Source organism: Salmo salar, chromosome ssa13 (genome assembly GCF_905237065.1).
Source record: "Salmo salar chromosome ssa13, Ssal_v3.1, whole genome shotgun sequence".
In the NCBI taxonomy this organism is placed as follows: Eukaryota; Metazoa; Chordata; class Actinopteri; order Salmoniformes; family Salmonidae; genus Salmo; species Salmo salar.
Genome location: NC_059454.1, coordinates 44,283,280 through 44,298,389, shown reverse-complemented (window position 1 = coordinate 44,298,389; position 15,110 = coordinate 44,283,280). Strand labels below are relative to the sequence as shown.

Sequence of the window (15,110 nt, the reverse complement as noted above, 5' to 3'; positions counted from 1 at the left end):
TCCTGTCGGCCATGAAATCTGAGTGGACAATTAACGTTAGTTGACAGAACTGTTGTGGTCTGTCTTCTCGCTCGCACTCGAGTGCCTATTTTAGCTTTCTAGCTAACAAGTTGGTTAGTATTTAGTTAACTAAAGTGTCAACTAATTATTTATCAGCAAAGCTACACGACTATATGACATGCTCATGTTGTCATGCATGAAGTTCGTTGTTGTTGATGAGGTTTTAGTACTGCACATTGCTTTTCCCTGGCTGTGGTAGCGGCCTGTTCGAAGTTAGCACTGGGGAAAGTTATAGCTAGCGAAAACGCCCATCTTTTGAGTGGAATCGTCATGAACCAATCACATTCTTCTGTCAGAAATGATTGACAGCCCACTGAGCGATAAGGGTACGAGATCATGGTGATTGACATGTTGGTAGCCAATCCATGAAAAGAAAGGGCGGTCTCATGCGGGAAAAGGCAGGTCTTGTGTGTGTTAAGGGTATTCGTGTCTCAGCTAGCATGCTAATTTGGCTAGACACCTAGTTTAGCCAGACGTCTGATGGTTTCAACTTTTAGCAGAAGTTAAGTCATTGCGATTCTGCTTCTTGAGAAGATGATTTAGATTCTGCTTATTGAGAAGAGAATTTCATAACTTTAGCTAACAATAAGTTTTCTCCATCATCGTAAGCGATCCACACACCATGTGTAGCTGAAAGAATAACCTGCAATAAATTACAGTATAGTTGATTCTTTAAAAACTGTGAGATTCAAATTCCTCAACATATACAATCCTCCATTCTATTGCCAGTTGTGACTTTAACTTCAGCCATATATTTATAACACTGTTATAATAACTATGCCTCATCCTAGTCTAAGATTATGATAATATTGTTATCTGTATTGATATCTATACTGAACTAAAATATAAACGCAACATGTTAAGTGTTGGTCCCATGTTTCATAAACTGAAATAAAAAATCCAAGAAATGTTCCATAAGCACTAAATGCTTATTTATTTCCGATTTTGTCCACAAATTTGTTTACATCCCTGTTAGTGAGCATTTCTCCTTTCCCGAGATAGACCACACCTGTCAGGTGGATGGATTATCAAGAAGTTGATTAAACAGCATGATCATTACACCGGTGCACTTTGTGCTGGGCACAGTAAAAGGCCACTCTAAAATGTGCAGTTTTGTCACAAAACACAATGCCACAGATGTCTCAGGTTTTGAGGGAGCGTACAATTGGCATGCTGACAGCAGGAAGGTCCACCAGATAGGATATGTGTTGCTCTGTGTGAGGCAAATGGTGGTCACACCAGACACTGACCGGTTTTATGATCCACGCCCTACTTTTTTTTTAAGGTATCTGTGACCAACAGATGCATGTCTGTATCCCCAGCCATGTGAAATCCTTAGATTAGAGCCTAATGAATTTATTTGAAGAGGCTCCTGAGTGGCTCGGTGGTCTAAGACACTGCATTTCAGTACAAGAGGCATCACTGCAGTACCTGGTTTGAATCCAGGCTGCATCACATCCGGCCGTGATTGGGAGTCCCATAGGGCGGCGCACAATTGGCCCAGTGTCGTCCGGGTTTGGCCAGGGTAGCCGTCATTGTAAATAAGAATTTGTTCTTCACTGACTTGCCTAGTTAAATGAAGGTTGAATAATAAAAAATTGACTTATTTCCTTAAATGAACTCTAACAGGGTAAAATCTTTGAAATTGTTGCATTTATATTTATGTTCAGTGTATATAAATTCCTATTCATATCTACACATACAGTACCAGTCAAACGTTTGGACACACCTACTCATTCCAGGGTTTTTCTTTATTTTTACTATTTTCTACATTGTAGAAACTATGAAATAACACATGGAATCATGTAATAACCAAAAAATTGTCTGTGTGCATCTGTGTGCATGTTTTATGAGTGTCAGTGTAGTGTGTGTGGGTAGAGTGCAGTGAGTGTGCATTGGAGCCAGTACAAGAATGTCAGTACAACAAAAAAAGGGGGTCAATGCAAATAGTCCAGGTAGGCATTTCATTAACTGTTCAGCAATCTTATGGCATGGGGGTAGAAGCTGTTCAGGAGCCTTTTGGTCTCAGACTTTCCGTGCAGAACAGCCAATGACTTGGGTGGCTGCAGTCTTTGACCATTTTTGGCCTTCCTCTGGCACCGCTTGGTAGAGAGGACCTGGATGGCACGGAGTTCAGCCCCAGTGATGTACTGGGCCGTACGCACTACCCTTTGTAGCGCCTTGGGGTCGGATGCCAAGCACTTGCCATACCAAGCTGTGATGCAGCCAGTCAGGATGCTCTCAATGGTGCAACTGTATAACTTTTTGAGGATCTGAGGGTCCATGTCTGGGACTTTGTCTGGTTCTGTGATGCCTCCATATTCACAAGTATTTGTTTGGTTGTCTGCTAAGTTAATAAAGATATCAAATCGAAGTTAATTGGTGTAGTGTTATATCTGTGGTGCTGTCTAAGGCAATGCATCTCAGTGCTTGAGGCGTCACTACAGACACCCTGGTTTGAATCCAGGCTGTATCACAACCGGCCGTGATTGGGAGTCCCATAGGGCGGCGCACAATTGGCCCAGCGTTGCCCGGGTTTGGCCGGTGTAGGCCGTCATTGTAAATAAGAATTTGTTCTTAACTGACTTGTCTATTTAAAAAAAAATATATGCATCTCCAAGACTATCACCAAGATTATGTTCAGGGGGAATCATCTGGGAGATGTACGAAATTAGCACTGGGAGTTTTCGCTAGCTATAACTTTCCCCATCTTTTTGAGTGGAATCGTCATGAACCAATCACATTCTTCTGTCAGAATTAATTGACAGCCCACTGAGCGATAAGGGAACGAGATCAGCACTCCTACTCAGAGATGCTTGGTACATACAGCCCCTGTTTTTGTTGTTTGTATTTTAATTCCGAAATGCTATATCAAATGTTATACATTATGTATATTTTTCTGTATTGGATTTACACTTGTGTATTCATCCATGAAAGTGTCAAGAACACATGGCAGGTGATTAGCTCCGATTCACCATTGTTTCATTACTTGCTCCGTTTTAGATCCCAGACTAAGAATTTATGTGCTTTCTGTCTGGTCTACTCAACAACAACAAAACGAATGAAAGTACATTAAATACAGGGTGTTAAAACTAGAGGTCGACCGATTATGATTTTTCAACAGCGATACCGATTATTGGAGGACCGAAAAAAGCCGATTTAAAAAAAATATAATATATATATTTGTATTTTTTAATATTTTGTATATTTTATTTATTTATAATGTTTTTTTTTTTCAATGTATTTGTAATAATGACAATTACAACAATACTGAATTAACACTTATTTTAACTTAATATAATACATAAATACTATCAATTTAGCCTCAAATAAATAATGAAACATGTTCAATTTGGTTTAACTTCTATGGGCTAGGTGGGACGTTAGCGTCCCACTCTATTCAACAGCCAGTGGAAGAGCGTGGCGTGAAATACAAAAACCTCAAATGCTATAATTTCAATATTTCAAACATACGACTATTTTACACCATTTGAAAGATAAGACTCTCGTTAATCTAACCACATTGTCCGATTTCAAAAAGGCTTTACAGCGAAAGCAAAACATTAGATTATGTTAGGAGAGTACATAGACACAAATAACCACACAGCCATTTTTCAAGCAAGCATATTTGTCACAAAAACCCAAAACACAGCTAAATGCAGCACTAACCTTTGATGATCTTCATCAGATGACACTCCTAGGACATTGTTATACAATACATGCATGTTTTGTTCAATCAAGTTCATATTTATATCAAAAACCAGCATTTTACATTGGCGTGTGATGTTCAGAAATTGTATTCCCACCGAAAACTTCCGGTGAATTTACTAAATTACTCATGATAAACGTTGACAAAATACATAACAATTATTTTAAGAATTATAGATACAGAACTCCTTTATGCAATCGCTATGTCAGATTTTAAAATAGCTTTTTGGCGAAAGCACATTTCGCAATATTCTGAGTACATAGCTCAGCCATCACAGGGCTAGCTAATTTGACACCCGCCAAGTTCGGGGCTCACTAAACTCAGAATTAGTATTAGAAAAATTGGATTACCTTTGCTGTTCTTTGTCAGAATGCACTCCCAGGACTGCTACTTCCACAACAAATGTTGTTTTTGTTCCAAATAATCCATAGTTATGTGCAAATACCTCCGTTTTGTTCGTGCGTTCAGGTCACTATCCAAAGGGTAACGCGCGAGCGCATTTCGAGACAATTTTTTTTCTAAATGTTCCATTCCCGTAATTAGAAGCATGTCAAACGCTGTTTAAAATACATTTTTATGGTATTTTTCTCGTAAAATAGCGATAATATTCCAACCGGACAATGCTGTATTCATTCAAAAAGGAAGAGAAAAAATGGCGAGGTCTCGTGAACGCGCATTTCCAATCTCTTAGCCACCAGGCAGTCCACTGACAAACTGTGCTCCTGTTATCTGCCCAGAGACAGGAGACGCGTCAATCCGCTTTCTGAACGCTTTAGAGAGCCAATGGAAGCCTTAGAAAGTGCTACATAATCCCACAGGCACTGTAGTTTCGATAGAGAAGCAAAGGGAGAACTACAAATTTGCAGACAGGCCACTTCCTGCTTGGAATTTTCTCAGATTTTTGCCTGCCATATGAGTTCTGTTATACTCACAGACACCATTCAAACAGTTTTAGAAATGTCAGAGTGTTTTCTATCCAAATCGACTAATAATATGCACATTCTCGTTTCTGGGAAAGAGTAGTAACCAGTTTAAATCGGGTACGTTTTTTATCCGGCCGTGAAAATACTGCCCCCTAGCCCAGACAGGTTAAATAATGCAAAAACAAAGTGTTGGAGAAGAAAGTAAAAGTGCCATGTAAAAAAGCTAACGTTTAAGTTCCTTGCTCAGAACATGAGAACATATGAAAGCTGGTGGCTCCTTTTAACATGAGTCTTCAATATTCCCAGGTAAGAAGTTTTAGGTTGTAGTTATTATAGGAATTATAGGACTATTTTTCTCAATATGATTTATATTTCATATACCTTTGACTATTGGATGTTCTTATAGGCACTTTAGTATTGCCAGTGTAACAGTATAGCTTCCGTCCCTCTCCTCGCTCCTACCTGGGCTCGAACCAGGAACACATCGACAACAGCCACCCTCGAAGCAGCGTTACCCATGTAGAGCAAGGGGAACAACCACTCCAAGTCTCAGAGCGAGTGACGTTTGAAACGCTATTAGCGCGCACCGGCTAACTAGCTAGCCATTTCACATCGGTTACACCAGCCTAATCTCGGGGGTTGATAGGCTTGAAGTCATAAACAGCGCAATGCTTGAAGAATTGCGAAGAGCTGCTGGCAAACGCACGAAGGTGCCGTTTGAATGAATGCTAACGAGCCTGCCGCTGCCTACCACCGCTCAGTCAGACTGCTCTATCAAATTTCAAATCATAGACTTAATTATAACATAATAACACACAGAAATACGAGCCTTTGGTCATTAATATGGTCGAATCCGGAAACTATCATTTAAAAAACGAAACGTTTATTATTTCAGTGAAATACGGAACCATTCCGTATTTTATCTAACAGGTGGCATCCCTAAGTCTAAATATTCCTGTTACATTGCACAACCTTCAATGTTATGTCATAATTATGTACAATTCAAGCAAATTAATTACGGCCTTTGTTAGGAATAAATGGACTTCACACAGTTCGCAATGAGCCAGGTGGCCCAAACTGCTGTATATACCCTGACTGCTTGCACGGAACGCAAGAGAAGTGACACAACTTCCCTAGTTATAAGAAATTAATGTTAGCAGGCAATATTAACTAAATATGCAGGTTTAAAAATATATACTTGTGTATTGATTTTAAAGAAAGGCATTGATGCTTATGGTTAGGTACATTGGTGCAACGACAGTGCTTTTTTTGCAAATGCCCTTGTTAAATCAACACCCGTTTGTCGGAGTAGGCTGTGATTCGTTGAGAAATTAACAGGCACCGCATCGATTATATGCAACGCAGGACACGTGAAATAAACTAGTAATATCATCAACCATGTGTCGTTAACTAGTGATTATGTTAAGATTGATAGTTTTTTATAAGATAATTTTAATGCTAGCTAGCAACTTACCTTGGCTTCTTGCTGCCCTCGCGTAACAGGTAGTCAGCCTGCCACGCAGGCTCCTCGTGGAGTGCAATGTAAGGCAGGTGGTTAGAGCGTTTGACTAGTAACCGGAAGGTTGCAAAAACGAATCCCAGAGGTGACAAGGTAAAAATCTGTTGTTCTGCCCCTGAACAAGGCAGTTAACCCCCGTTCCTAGGCCGTCATTGACAATAAGAATGTGTTCTTAATCTGACTTGCCTAGTTAAATAAAGGTGTGTAAAAAAAAATATATATATATATATATATATATATATATATATATATATATATATATATATATATATATAAAAAAATCTGCAAATCGGTGTCCAAAAATACCGATTGTTATGAAAACTTGAAATCGGCCCTAATTAATCGGCCATTCAGATTAATCGGTCGACCTCTAGTTAAAACCGCCTTAAAGTTCATAGCCCAGATGCAGCCTACCAGTTGTTCATAACACAGAGATCAAATGTTTCGGTTATTGGACAAGTCTGTCTCGTGTAAGCGTTGTAGTTTTGGCATCAAAACAACTTGGGCCATACAACCCATTCCCTTCCGTTCAAAAGCTGATGATCCATCTAATAAATAGACATTCAAGTGTTTCGCTGGTGGATCGTTTGTCTTGCATTGTCTGTCTGCTCTGCCATGGATTTAGCTTAAGGACCTGGGCAGTTATGCAGACGCGCGAGCGTATAGGGTTTCATGTGTTCCAGGCAGCAGCCTAGATTTCTCTTGTTAGTCAACCCTCACAGGGTTGCAACTGAGGCCGCTAGCACCTCATCCTGTCCTGTCCAATGATTTATATGCAGTGCGTTCAGTATTCAGACCCCATGACTTTGAAAAAAAAATAAAAATAGGTTACAGCCCTATTCTAAAATGTATTTAAATTGTCCCCCCCCACACACACACACACACACAATACCCCATAATGACAAAGCAAAAACAGGTTTTTATACATTTGAACGTGTTAAATAAAAAAACTTATCACATTTACGTAAGTATTCATACCCTTTACTCAGTACTTTGTTGAAGTACCTTTTGGCAGCGATTACAGCCTCGAGTCTTCTTGGGTATGACGCTACAAGCTTGGCACACATGTATTTGGGGAGTTTCTCCCGTTTTTCTCTTCAGATCCTCTCAAGCTCTGTCAGGTTGGATGGGGAGCGTCGCTGCACAGCCATTTTCAGGTCTCTCCAGGGATGTTAGATCGGGTTCAAGTCCGGGCTCTGGCTGGGCCACTCAAGGACATTCAGAGACTTGTCCCGAAGCCACTCCTGCATTGTATTGGCTATGTGCTTAGGGTCGTTGTTCTGTTAGAAGGTGAACCTTTGCCCCAGTCTGAGGTCCTGAGCGCTCTAGGGCAGGTTTTCATCAAGGATCTCTCTGTACTTTGCTCCGTTCATCTTTCCCTCGATCCTGACTATTCTCCCAGTACCTGCCGCTGAAAAACATCCTCACAGCATGATGCTACCACCACCATGTTTCACCGTAGGGATGGTATTGGCCAGGTGATAAGCAGCGCCTGGTTTCCTCCAGATGGTACACTTGGCATTGAGGCCAAAGAGCTTAATCTTGGTTTCATCAGACCAGAGAATCTTGTTTCTCATGATCTGAGAGTCCTCCAAGCGGGCTGTCATGTGGCTTTTACTGAGGAGTGGCTTACGTCTAGCCACTCTACCATAAAGGCCTGATTGGTGGAGTGCTGCAGAGATGGTTGTCCTTCTGGAAGGTTATCCAATCTCCACAGAGGAACTGGAGCTCTGTCAGAGTAACCATCGGGTTCTTGGTCACCTCCCTGACCAAGGCCCTTCTACCCCGATTGCTCAGTTTGGCCGGGCTGCCAGCTCTAGAATGAGTCTTGGTGGTTCCAAACTTCTTCCGTTAAAGAATGATGGTGGCCACTGTATTTTTAGGGACCTTAAATGCTGCAGACATTTTTTGGTACACTTCCCCAGATCTGCGCCTCGACACAATCCTGTCTCGGAGCTCTACAGACAATTCCTTCGACCTCATGGCTTGGTTTTTGCTCTTACATGCACTGTCAACTGTGGGACCTTCTTATAGACAGGTGTGTGTGTGCCTTTCCAAATCATGTCCAATCAATTGAATTTACCACAGGTGGACTCCAAGTTGTAGAGACATCTCAAGGATGATCAACAGAAACAGGATGCACCTGAGCTCAATTTAGAGTCTCATGGCAAAGGGTCTGAATACTTATGTAAATGTGATATTTCAGTTTTGTATTTTTTATAAATTAGCAAAAGTTTCTACGAACCTGTTTTTGCTTTGTTATTATGGGGTATTGTGTGTAGATTGAGGAACTTTCATTTAATAAATTTTATAATACGGCTGTAACGTAACAAAATGTGGAAAAAGTGAAGGGGTCTGAATATTTTCCGAATGCACCGTATATACTAGATGACTGATAGAGGCGCTGTGTTGCAGCCACCATGCCTCCATCTTGGCATTCCCCCATGATTGTTAAAACATATATTTTGGAAGCTATAGAAATGAATTTATTAATGTCTACATTTTTGTTTTTGCCATATTTATTATATTACAGACACCGTAAAGCTGCAATATGCAACTTTTTGAACAACCCCCGACCAAATTCACATAGAAATGTCAGTTATGGATCTGTCATTCTTATTGAAAGCAAGTCTATAATGTGTAGATTTTCTATTCTTCCCGTTCTTATGTTTAGTGTTTGCGTCTTCAGTTTTGTACATCAGCTGAAAATACAATAATTTAGGTTATTGAAAATATATTTTACTCCGGTTTAGATGGTACAATGATTCTCTACATCAGTGGTTCACAAAGTTTTTATAGTCCCATACCCCTTCAAACATTCAAAGTCCAGCTGCGTACCCTCTCTAGCACCAGGGTCAGCACACTCTCAAATGTTGTTTTTTGCCATCATTGTAAGCCTGCCACACACACTATGCTATACATTTATTAAACATAAGAATGAGTGTGAGTTTTTGTCACAACCCGGCTCGTGGGAAGTGACAAAGAGCTCTTATAGGACCAGGGCACAAATAATAATAATCAATAATTTTGCTCTTTATTTAACCATCTTACATATAAAACTTTTTGTTCATCGAAAATTGTGAATAACTCACCACAGGTTAATGAGAAAGTTGTGCTTGAAAGGATGCACTTTTGGGTTGTATTGGAGAGAGGCTCAGTCTTAAATAATTTTCCACACACAGTCTATGCTGTATTTAGTTTTCATGCTATTGAGGGCCGAGAATCCACTCTCACATAGGTACGTGGTTGCAATAGGCATCAGTGTCTTAACAGCCCGATTTGGCAAGGAAAGAAACTCTGAGTGCAGCGCAATCCAGAAATCAGGCAGTGGCTTCTGATTAAATTACATTTTCACAGAACCGCTTGTTGCAATTTCATTGAGGTTCTCTTGTTCTGATATCGGTAAGTGGACTGGAGGCAGGGCATGAAAGGAATAACGAATCCAGTTGTTTGTGTCATCCGATTCGGGAAAGTACCTGCGTAATTGCTCATCCAACTCACTCGGGTGCTTCGCTATATCTCATTTGACATTGTCTGTAAGCTTGGGTTCATTTGCACAGACAAATCATACAATGATGGAAAGACCTGTGTGTTGTCCTTGTTAATGCAGACAGAGAAGAGCTCCAACTTCTTAATCATAGCCTCAATTTTGTCCTGCACATTGAATATAGTTGCAGAGAGTCCCTGTAATCCTAGATTCAGATCATTCAGGCGAGAAACTCGTCATCAAGCAAGCGGTCAGACAAGTAAAAATTATTGTCAGTAAAGACAACTGTAAGCCTGTCTCTCTTGTCAATACTTTGCCCCTTGATAACCAGCGCACCTCTGTATGTTGTAAAAGCGTTACATGGTCGCAGCCCATATTATTGCATAGTGCAGAAAATACACGAGAGTTCAGGGGCCTTGCTTTAACTAAGTTAACCATTTTCACTGTAGTGTCCAAAACATCTTTCAAGCTGTCAGGCATTCCTTTGGCAGCAAGAGCCTCTCGGTGGATGCTGCAGTGGATCCAAGTGGCGTTGGGAGCAACTGCTTGCACGCGCGTTACCACTCCACTATGTCTCCCTGTCATGGCTTTTGCACCATCATTACAGATACCAACACATCTTGACCACCAAAGTCCATTTGATGTCACAAAGCTGTCCAGTGCTTTAAAAATATCCTCTCCTGTTGTCCTGGTTTCCAGTAGTTTGCAGAAGAGGATGTCTTCCTTAATTGACCCCCCCCCCCCCCCCATAAACACAATGGACATGTGCCAGGCCCGCCACATCTGTTGACTCATCCAGCTGTAACTCATATAATTCACTGGCTTGTATGCGAAGCAGTAATTGTTTCAAAACACTGATGCATCGTGAAACAGTGTTGTTTGATGAAGTCATTGTCTGTATAGTTTGTTTGGCCTTTTCCCCCAGCATTGTCCTAGCCAAATCCGCGGCAGCAGGAAGAATTAAGTCCTCCACAATAGTATGGGGCTTGCCTGTCCTAGCCACTCGGTAGATCACCATATAATTATTAATGGTATCTGTTGCAGTTCATACATGTCTTACTACTCGAAAGTCATCTTAATTCTTGCTCAAAAAACTCCTGTGGCTTTTTTTCCCAAATTGGCATGTTTTGTTTCTAAATGTCTGCACAAGAGTGAAGGTTTCATCGAGTTGTGAGATAGTACTTTTGCACATATAACACACTGTGGCTGAGGAAAGGCACTACTCCCAATGTATAAGTGAACCCCAAATCATATTTCTGCCTCTTCGATTGTCCAGCGTCCCTGTCCGGTGCTTTCCTGGGTGAAAGGGCAGTAGCTCTTTGGCTGCGTCAGATTCACAACTGTAAGTGTCCATGCTAGCTTGGCTAACAACAAATGTAGAATTACTGATGTTAGCATTGGATGTGCTTGTGGAAGCTGAACAACTTGTGTCGTCGACAGGTGCAGGTGTAGTACTGCTGGTCGTAGCAGTACTACCAGTAGAGCTGGTATGTGTGTGTGTCTATGGACACGGGTCTAACTTTTTTTGAACCATTTATCATTTCTTTTTGCAAACGGAATGAGCAGCAGCTACGTTTGGCTACATACGGACCGTTAGTGGAATTCCCGGGAGAGAGTAATGTGATTGGTTGTTAATTATTTGACAAGGCTACCTGTATTTGACATTGTCTTGTTATTTCATTCAACACTAGATGGTTTGATTTTAGTTTTGGTAGTGAAACGAGGCTACTCAGGCGAGAGAAAAACCTCACCCAAATGTATAGCCCCGTTGGAAAATATAAATGTACTGTTTGAAAATGTGGGGGGGAAAAAATGTAATTCAAAATTATTATTTTTAAATGTGAATCACATTTTTAATTGGCGTACCTCCGACAATATTGCGCGTACCCCTGGGGAAAACCTGCTCTACACAATTGCTTGTTTTGTCACATAAATTGAAATTAGGTGAACTATTAGTATTTTAGCAACAAGGCAATATTGCATGTTGTATCTTTTTTTTTAAATACTTTTAAAATTATATGCCTATTATGTGAGCTAAATATATATATATATATATATATATATATACTTTTTTTTAAATACACAGATAATTTTTTTTAAACATACTGAGTTACAGTTCATATAAGGAAATCAGTCAATTGAAATAAATTCATTAGGCCCTGATCTATGGATTTCACATGACTAGGAATACAGATATAAATCTGTTGGTCACCGATACTTTTGGTCATGTAGTGTATGTGGACTCCTGCTCATTGAACATCTCATTTCAAAATCATGGGCATTAATATGGAGTTGCTTCCCCCTTTGCTGCTATAACAGCCTACACTCTTCTGGGAAGACTTTCTTTCCACTAGATGTTGGAACATTGCTGCGGGGGACTTGCTTCCATTCAGCCACAAGCATTAGTGAGGTCGGGCACAGATGTTTGGCGATTAGGCCTGGCTCGCAGTCAGCGTTCCAATTCATCCCAAAGGTGTTAGATGGGGTTGAGGTCAGGGCTCTGTGCAGGCAAGTTCTTCCACACCGATCTCAACAAACCATTTCTGTATGGACCTCGCATTGTACACAGGGGCATTGTCATGCTGAAACAGAAGGGGCCTTTCCCAAACTGTTACCACAAAGTTGGAATACCGAATCGTCTAGAATGTCATTGTATGCTGTAGCATTAAGATTTCCCTTCACTGGAACTAAGGGGCCTAACCCGAACCATGAAAAACAACCCCAGCCCATTATTCCTCCCCCACCAAACTTGACAGTTGGCATTATGCATTCAGGCAGGTAGCATTCTCCTGGCATCCGCCAAAACCCAGATTCGTCCGTCAGACTGTCAGGTGAAGCGTGATTCATCACTCCAGAGAATGCGTTTCCACAGCTCCAGAGTCCAATGGTGGCGAGCTTTACACCACTCCAGCCGGCGCTCGGCATTGCCCATGGTGATCTTAGGCTTGTGTGCGGCTGCTCGGCCATGGAAACCCATTTCATGAAGCTCCCAACGAACAGTTCTTGTGCTGACGTTGCTTCCAGAGGCAGTTTGGAATAATAGCACTTAAAGTTGACCAGGGCACCTCTAATAAGGGCAGACATTTTATGTACTAACTTGTTGGAAAGGTGGCACCGTCCTAATACCGTGCCACGTTGAAAGTCACTGAGCTCTTCAGTAAGGCCATTCCACTGCCAATGTTTGTCTATGGAGATTGCATGGCGGTGTGCTCGATTTTATACACCTGTCAGCAATGGGTGTGGCTGAAATGGCCGAATCCAGTAATTTGAATCGGTGTCCACACACTATATATAGAGTACTTTAAAAAAAAGTAGGGGCGTGGTTTTGAAAACCAGTCAGTATCTGGTGTGACCACAATTTCCTCATGCAGCGCGACACATTTCCTTCGCATAGAATTTCAGGTTGTTGATTGTGGTCTGCGGAATGTTGTCCCCCCTCCTTTTCAATGTCTGTGCAAAGTTGCTGGATATTGGCGGGAACTGGAAAACACTGTCGTACATGTTGATCCACAGCATCTCAAACATGCTCAATGGGTGACATGTCTGGTGAGTATGCAGGCCATGGAAGAACTGGGACATTTTCAGCTTCCAGGAATTGTGTACAGATCCTTGCGACATGGAGCTGTGCATTATCATGCTGAAACACGAGGTGATGGCGTCGGCTGAGTGGCACGACAATGGGCTTCAGGATCTTGTCCCGGTATCTCTGTGCATTCAAATTGCCATTGATACCGTGCAGTTGTGTTTCTTGTCTGTAGCTTATGCCTGCCCGTACCATAACCCCACTGCCACCATGGGGCATTCTTCACAACATTGACATCAGCAAGCTGCTTGCCAACACGGCGCCATACACTGTCTGCCATCTGCCCGGTACAGTTGAACCGGGATTCATCTGTGAAGAGCACACTCTTCAGCGTGCCAGTGGTCATCAAAGGTGAACATTTGCCCACTTTAGTTGGTTACGACACTGAGCTGCAGTAATGTCAAATCCTTGGTGAGGACAACGAGCACGCAGATGAGCTTCCCTGAGACGGTTTCTGACAGTTTGTGCAGAAATTCTTTGTTTGTGCAAACCCACAGTTTAATCAGCTGTCCGGGTGGCTGGTCTCAGATGACCCTGCAGGTGAAGAAGCCAGGTGTGGAGGTCCTGGGCAGGCGTGGTTTCACCTGGTCTGCGGTTGTGATGCCGGTTGGATGTACTGACAAATTCTCTAAAACAACGTTGGTGGCGGCTTATGGTAGAGAAATGAACATTAAATTATCTGGCAACAGCTCTGGTGGACATTCCTGCAGTCAGCATGCCAATTGCCCTCTCCCTCTAAACTTGAGACATCAGTGGCATTGTGTTGTCACAACACGGCACATTTTAGAGTAGCCTTTTACTGTCCCCAGCACAAGGACCACCTGTGTTAATGATCATGCTGTTTTAATCAGCTTCTTGATATGCCACACCTGTCAGGTGGCTGGATTGTCTTGGCAAAGGAGAAATGCTCACTAGCAGGGATGTAAACAAATTTGTACACACAATTTTTGAGAAATAAGCTTTTTGTGGGGATGGAAGATTTCGAGGATCTTTCATTTCAGCTTATAAAACATGGGACCAACCCTTTACATGTTGTTTATTTTTTGTTCAGTATATATTAAAACATTTTCATTTTTAAAGTATACTTTTTTAGATTATTAATGATACTGACACCACTACAACGAATACTTTTTGTGTACGAAACATCTCATTTATATACCGTAGAATTCCATTCATTCCTTTGGAGGACTGCTCCTACTGGGGAGTGCCAATATGGCCGACCTGTGGCTTCAAAGCCTCTCAATGGCCAATACAAAGGATCAGCAAACCAGGGTTTATATACATCATTGGTCATGTCCTGTTTGAGCTACCAAATACCCTTTGATCTCACAGTAAAGTCCCCGTGAGTCAACCGATACATGACCACCACACACAGCAAACCACACCTTTCTTTTTATTTTATTTTCTTTCTTTCTTTTTTTCTTTCTTTCTTTCTTTTTTTCTTTCTTTCTTTCTTTTTTTCTTTCTTTCTTTCTTTCTTTTTTTTTTTCTTTCTTTCTTTTTTTCTTTCTTTCTTTCTTTCTTTCTTTCTTTCTTTCTTTCTTTCTTTCTTTCTTTCTTTCTTTCTTTCTTTCTTTCTTTCTTTCTTTCTTTCTTTCTTTCTTTCTTTCTTTCTTTCTTTCTTTCTTTCTTTCTTTCTTTCTTTCTTTCTTTCTTTCTTTCTTTCTGTGTCTTACCCCCCCCCATCTCTCCCCTCTCCCTCCCTCAAAGCCTTTTGTGGGGTCTCCTCTACCCTGGCAACTCTAGCCCTGTAGATTCCTGAGTCCTTTGGCTCCCTGGCTGCAGGCAGAGAGAACTATTAATACAGTTTGTTTAGCTAGTTTCCTAGC

At 41.3% G+C, this 15,110-nt stretch overlaps 1 protein-coding gene across 2 annotated transcripts in view; it reads left to right on the top strand.

Moving 5' to 3' along the window:
* Positions 1 to 15,110, top strand: part of atf7a (activating transcription factor 7a) — a 52,783-nt gene that overhangs the window by 140 nt on the left and 37,533 nt on the right. The gene's annotated exons all lie outside the window — the stretch shown is intronic.